General features: G+C 36.2%; 1 pseudogene; it reads right to left on the bottom strand.

The window, feature by feature from the left end:
* Positions 1–3,156: 3,156 nt before the first annotated feature.
* On the bottom strand, positions 3,157–3,225 carry LOC131815440 (U4 spliceosomal RNA; annotated as a pseudogene).
* Between the last annotated feature and the right edge of the window lie 4,430 nt (positions 3,226–7,655).

The following is a 7,655-nucleotide window of genomic DNA, read 5'->3' as shown; positions in this document are numbered from 1 at the left end:
ACTGACTGATGTTGACTATTGAATATTAGTTTCTGTAACATGCTTTAGAATTTTAGTTTGTAAGCTCATCTTAGACGGAAGTCAGTCTCTTATTTCTCACAGTGAGCTTAGCTCTCGTCCTTTGTCATGTATGGGTTCCTTTATGTTCTTTATACCTCATAGGAGTCAAATTTCTTTGAGGCGGTTTCTAGTCCCAGAGTCTGGCAGGCCTGTGCTTTCTTCCTGATTGTTGTTTTGCTTCTTATTATTTATCAGCAAATATATCTAACATTTGTTAAAATGTATTTATATATGTAACATATGTAATACATAAATAATATAAATACTGTATAGATATATAAAATATATAATATATTTAGAGTTTTAACATTGTTTTACTGCTTTAAGAGCAGCTGTACCTTTTAAATGTATACACACAGAAATCTACTGTTGCTAAGTCTTCGAAGCAGAGGAGTGAGACTTTAAACTTCCACCTTGACTGGAAATGCACTTACTATTTCTTCTTTTCTTTTAGTTTCTAATTATGAGACCCAAAAAATACATGAAGGTTCAGAACATATTGTATTCACTTATGTACCACTGGTAAGAGAAAACATGCTAATTTTTTGTTTATTGCCTCAAGTCTTTCATTTTTAAAAATGTAAACTATTTCAGATGATGTTAAAATCCCTCCATCCTTCCCTGCTCTTGCAAAGTAACAATTATTTTACACATGATGCTTCTGTTTCCTGTATATTTAAGACACATGTAACAGGTGTTCCTATATGTAAACATATATTTCCCTGTATGTTTAACAAAGATATCCCAGTGTGTTCCCATTTAAAAAATTTTGAATGGATGAATTATTCCATATAAATACAAAACTCTATTTTATTGTGACTTAAGTTTTGAGATTCAATAGCATATGGGAGTTTCATAGCACGTATTTCCCTATTGCAGAACTGGTAGGTTGTTTTCACTTTGTTGGTATTAAAAATGAAGCTAAGACAATCATCCCTGGGCATGTGTCCTTGCACTTAGGTGTGTGAGCTTCTGTAGGATGGACTTCAAGAAGTACACTTGCCAAGTCAATACTTGAATGTTTAACTTGAATGTTGCAATGATTCAACAAAGTAGTTGTACTATAGTAGAATCCCAAACCTGTGTGGGGTTCCCAGTTCACATCTTTGCCTACATTGGTGTTATCAGATATTACATTTTGCCTTTCTGGTGGGCATTAAACATTATCTACTTATTTGTAGTTGGAATTGTTCTGATTCCCGGTTAGGCTGAGCATCTGTTAGGTTTTTTTAAACCAGTTAGGTTTTTTCATCTGTTTAATAGCTAGTTGAGTTTCTTTTTCTGGAGAATTGTTTTTTCATGCCCTGTACTCATTTTCCTGTTAAATTTTTATCTTTTAACTTTATATTTGCTATTTATATATTCTGCATAAACATAACAAATTCTTTTATTTATTTATTTATTTATTTGACAGAGAGGGAGAGAGAGATCGCAAGTGGACAGAGCAGCAGGCAGAGAGAGAAGGAAAAGCAGGCTTCCTGTTGAGCAGAGAGCCCGACGCAGGGCTCCATCCCAGGATCCTGAGGTCACGACCTGAGCCAAAGGCAGAAGCTCAACCCACTGAGTCACCCAGGCACCCAGACACGACAAATTCTTTGTCAGTGTTATAGTCTATAGTGTCTCATAATGAAATATAGTTCTTTCTTTTTGGGCACATGGAAAATGGAATTTCCTGGCCTCCTTGGAATTGGGTAGAACCATCCAACTAGTTCTGCTAAATGAATTCTGAATAGAAGTGGTGTGGATCACTTCTAGGTTAGAGCATTTACTTAACAACCAGTATAAACTTCTAGAACTTTCTTTCCCTCCAGCATGGTTCATGGCAACAGTCAAGATGTTGGTGCTCCTATAACTAGGATCTCTGGGTAATTGCAGTGCATAGCATTCCATGTTGACTAGCAGTGCCCACGCGACATGGCCAAGATATACACCTGCATTGTTTTAAGGCACTGGACCTGTTGGAGCACTGGACCTGTCATTCTGTCATAACCTAGCCTATCCTAATGTACAGGATTCATTATACATGTTACAAATTACTTTTCTCCATCTGTATCACACTTAATGTTTTAATTTTAATGTAATCAGATTTATCAATTTTTTCTTTATGTTTTTTGCTTTTTTAAAATTGTGTTTTGTAAATTCTTTTCTCTTCCAAGTCATAGTCTCTTCTAAAAAGTTTTAAAGATTTCATGTTTTGGAATTTATCTTTGTGTATTATATAAAATAAGATATTAATTTAATTTTAATTTTATACGTAGATGATCAATTTTATAACTTGCATTGATGGAATTGCTTAACATTCCCCCACTGCTTTATAAGCCTGCCTTGATCCATATCAACTTTCCTTAAATTCTTGGACATGTCTCCCAGCCACTCCACCCTCCATTTGTCAACTTTATACCATTACCACACAGTCTTTGACAATCTCTGCTTTTGACTGAAAATGTTTTATTTTGCTTTTAGTTGTGTATATTTAGCTATTATATAAGATTTTAGTTTGGCAGTCATTTTCCATCAGCACTTTAAAAATTTTGCATTTTCTTTCAACTTCTATTGTTGCTATGGAAGCACTTTAATTGCTATTGCTTTGTAGATAATCTGTCTTTTCTATCTGGTTGCTTCAAGGATTTGGTCTTTGTCTGTGGTGTTCTGCAAATTCACAACAGCAGGTACAGGTATGACTTATTTTTATTCATTTGTTAAAAGTTATTGTGAAGCTTAGATGTGAGAATTCAATATATTCATTGATTCCAGAATATTTTGAAACACTTTCTCCATTCTTTTTTTCTTCTATCACTGCAATGAAATAAATGCTACACCTTCTCATTCTATCTTCCATGTCTCTCAATTTCCTGTATGTACATGTATTTTTTGTGTGTCATTAATTATCAATCTGTGCTACATTTTAGAAGTATTCTTATTTCTCATGCTACTCATTTCTCTTCAGATACTTCGTGTCTGTTGTTTAAACTGGTCATTGAGTTTTAAATTTCAATAACTTAAAATTTTTTCTTGAATTTTTTCAGTTGTCAGTTTCTTTTCATGCTTTACTTATTTATTTGACTTTTACTTATTTTTGTATACTTATAGCATAGTCATTTTAATTAGCAATAATCACACCTCAGCTAAACTTCATTGGCTATGATACTGCCACTGCACAAAGCTTAGCATAGTCATTCTATAAGTCATATTATTGTCTAGTTATCTCAAGTTCTCAGGGATTCCAAGCTTGCTGTTTGCCATATTTGCTATTTTTCACTCACACCAGACTATTTCTTTCGGTGTTCTGTAATTTTTAATAGGAGTGTATCCTTAAATAGGATGGGTATTTTTTTTCCTCCTAAGAATCCTTTGTACCTGTGGATGGAATTCCCGAGTAATTTAATGTTTGCATCTGTCAAGTGACCCAGGAGTATTACTAACCATTGATCAATTTTACTATTATTTTCTAGGGCTAGAGTTTTCTAGATCACGTAACATACAATTTCAAATCTCAAACACCTGCCAGAAAAAGTAACATATTTACAAATTATCAGGAGAGACTTCCTTGCCATGTCTGTATATCTATGGTAATTTTTTTTTCTATTCTATCCTTTAATTAAAGATGCAAGCCTTTTTAAGCTCTGGATCTGTTCAGATGGTCTTTGTTTTAATTCCCTGTTTTATATGGTTCCAAGGCATCAGCATCCATCTCTGTAAGGATGACAGAAATTATGTCCCTGGTATAATTAGGGGCACACACCATACACATTCTACCATTTTTCCTTTCCCCAGTGGTTTTCAGTCTTCCTTCTGATTCTGGCAACTGTGGATTTTCCATTCTCAGCTATGACTTCAAGAGAACATTTGAATGATTGAAATATGCCATATTTTATCTAGGCGTTCTACGTTTTTGCATTTGATAGGTTTACAGATCATACTGTCCATCAATTTCCTAGAACTATAATTACTCAATATTTTAAAATCATATGTCTTAAGATAGAGAATAAGAGAAATTCCATTTTGTGTTTATTATAAAACAAAGCAAAAGAATCATACTTCCCTGGACTACTTGTATCTGACCATATTTATCTTTCATAAAAGTCAACCAGACATAGCTAAGCTACTTCATTTCCTAGTGTTAAAAGAATTTCCAGAGCTTTGATTTTACCAGTATGAAGATACTTTTCAGAATATCAAATAGTCACTGAATCTCATTCTATGTTATACCCTAAGATTGCTTAGATTGAATTTTAAGACCTCCCACTTAGAAGTTACATAATCTTAGACAAATAACTTAGTAGAGTATGGGAACAAAAATCGTATCTATCCCAAAACATTGTTCAAAGAGATAAATGAAAAACGAAAGTAAAAAACTGAAGTCCAGTACCTGGTCATAGAAATCACTGAGTAAAAGATTTACTCAAATTTTTTTTACTCAAATTTTTTACTCAAATTTACTCAAAAATTACTACTGCTAGTAGTAATTAATAATACCACCACCAATAATAATAATAATAATAATGTGGAAGTAGTATTTGGTCCCCAAATTCCAGATGGTCCTGAAGAACCAACTACATTTGCTTCAAAAACAGTTCGTTTATGACACCAAATTTTCTACACATTTTTATAGAAATCCTGGCTGTCATAGTGAGGAATAAGATTAAAGTGCTTGCTTTAGCATCCTTTTTAAAGCTAAGTTAAAGCCTTAAATTATTACATATGTGACTCTAGATTTTTCTTTTTATTGTTTAAGTTAATTCACATTAGGGATAAGCAGTGAGAATGGCACCTGGCACTGAGCATGTGTCCGTTTCCCTCTCGTTATTATTACTTGTATTGGCACAAATCTAAGTCTGTATTTTCAATTCGGTATATAGAAGGAAGTTAGTAAATATATTTGAGCTACTCAAAACTAATCACTATTTGATTATTTGATCATACAGAAGGCCTTTCATGAAGAAATTAGGTCAGTCCACCAGAGAATGGTCACCACATTTTCTTGGCCACACTATACACAGCACACTTGGGAACTGTTCACATGAAAGCCTTGGCGAGTAGCTTTGTCTTAGTGGTCTGGAGCTGATTCTGAGATTGGAAAGATTATAAACCAGTATAGTATATGCCAGGCACTCAGCATAAGTCAGCAAATGTACCTACTATTCCAGAAGGCGAGATCAAAAATCTTGGCCAGTAATCCATATTGACTTTTACATTTTATCTCATGGATGAAATTGATTTCAGTAGATTTCATCTCAAAATACTTTGTAAAGTCCCCACTTTTATCTCACATATTCTGGTGCAACTAGAATACCTCTTTGCCAATTCTTTGCAATACGGAGTTCTAGATAACCTTTTTGAAGGGCAAAATGAAAACTTAATTGAGTGTCATATCCAAAACTAAATCTCATCATTTTTGGGGAAAAAGCAGCTAGAAGAATGCTGTGTACAATATGCAACTCAGATCCACTATAAATTTTGGAAATCCTTCCTGCCTGGAGTCTGGAAAAACCCATTACCTGAAAATTTTAAGTATTTTTCTGCCTCCTGGAAAGGGACTTGACTTAAAGTTTGAGGCAACGTATCCCTTTGACCTGAGATAACTTTCCCAAAAAAGATTTACTTAAGGAAATGAAGAGCAAATACCTTTCCCGGAATGGACATGTTTGAATCAATATAATTTCCAGGCATTAAGCTGATTCTCACCACAATGAAAAAGTTAAAATGAATGGAATCAATGCATTTCTGGAAGTTGTTTCCTTTAGAGGAATATTTCTTTCCTATGTATGATTACACTGCTTGGCCTCAGACTCACGACTGCGTGTTTATGTCACTGAATCGCCCTTCCTCCATTGCTGGCCATGAGTCATCACGCCTAAAACAAATTACTAAAGGGATGACTTATACTTTATTACCAGTGAGCTGTCTGGCTTCCTGGAGGAACTTAGCATAAACAGCTGCTTCAACTATGTCGGCTAATGCAGAAAAAGATCCAAAGTATATGAGCCTGTAGTATAATCCTTATACCATTTAGCCCACCCTTTTGTTTCTTAACTTAACTTCCCTCAATTCTACTTTTTTCTTTTTTGGTTAAGATAACATCAGTTTCTGTAACCTCAGAAGTGATAGCAATTTGCCATGCCATGTCTCAAAGAGGTGTGATTCCAGGACTCAGAATCTTTTTGTCTTGTGGCTCTGCTATCTTTAACATGTGGCTCCCAAGTTACCATGTTCACCTACATCAAGCTGTGCAGAAAAAAAAAAATCATGGAGGTTGAAGCACAAGAAATTTTATTGCCAGGCACAGAATGAGTGTATATTATTACCACTCAGAATCCACGGGTTCAAAGCCAGTTCTAAGACATAGATTTGGCAGAGCCTAACAAGCAAACTCTAACCACCTGCCCAAGAAGAAAAGTAAATGGGTTTGGCAAAGAGTTGGCCAGTGTAAAATCACACTATCTTTACTTCTTTATCAATCAATTTTTTAAACTGGAAGTTTACAGTTTTTCATGGGAGGCTATGGTTCTCATTTCTAGCTTCCTGCAGGCTGACAGAAGTAGAGGATTTTCATATTCTAGAAGTCAGAGGAGTGAATGTGCCTACAGAGACACCTTACAGCTACATGGGCATTCTGGTCTTTACAGTCACCTGCTGTACATCAGGAGCAAAGACCGAAAATCAGAGAGAAGTGGAAGTGTGGTCCTCACCTTATGTGGGGGAGGAGTAAGGAAAGAAGTCAGAATGGGATTGCTAATGCCCGGCCTGGATTTGGCTGACCATCTCATGGGGTGTGTTCAAAAGCTATTCAACAGTGGGGCCAGTGGAATGATTACAAACAAACTTCAGTCATCCCCAGACAGACTGAGATGAGCACTTTTAATATTTATAAGTTCATCAGAACTTTATTCTGGATCTCTGTGTATATCTACTCTTGGATATTGTTTTCCCCCTGTCAGCTTTCCTAACGATGTGGAGCTGGGAGCAGAGTGACTTCCCACCAGCAGGGCTGAGCTTCCTGAGGCTGGGTCGTACAAATTTCAGAGCGCGGCTCCGCTGGTAGAGCATCGTGGGGCTGGAGGTCTGGAAGGCCGTTCTAGCTGAGGGCTCACGAACTGCAGAGCCTGAAGCCATCCAGCTGGTGCTGTCTGACGCTTGCTTTACACCTTCTGCAACTCTTTACGAAATGAAAGATGCAACAGACACTCCTCCTACAAAGGAGGCACCTGGAATTTTTACGCACATTAATAATGTCTAGAGACAGAGAGCCAGTATCTTAAATGACTGAGAGAGACTAATTTGTAGACTTGGGCAATAGCTTAATTCTTATCTTCTCAAATTTTTTTAGATTTTATTTATTTATTTGAGAGAGAAAGAGAAAGAGAGAACACGAGACGGGAGAAGGTCAGAGGGAGGAGCAGACTCCCCGCAGAGCTGGGAGCCTGATGCGGGACTCGATCCCAGGACTCCGGGATCGTGACCCCAGCTAAAGGCAGTTGCTTAACCGACTGAGCCACCCAGAAGCCCATTATCGTCTCAAATTTAACAAAACGCTCTGATAGGCTTTGCGGAAAGACAGGGAAGAAAGGGTGATGCGTAGGTCACCTGGTTAACTT

The sequence above is a fragment of the Mustela lutreola genome, chromosome 14 (assembly GCF_030435805.1).
Source record: "Mustela lutreola isolate mMusLut2 chromosome 14, mMusLut2.pri, whole genome shotgun sequence".
NCBI classification, from domain to species: Eukaryota; Metazoa; Chordata; class Mammalia; order Carnivora; family Mustelidae; genus Mustela; species Mustela lutreola.
This window is presented reverse-complemented; position numbering and strand designations above follow the sequence as displayed.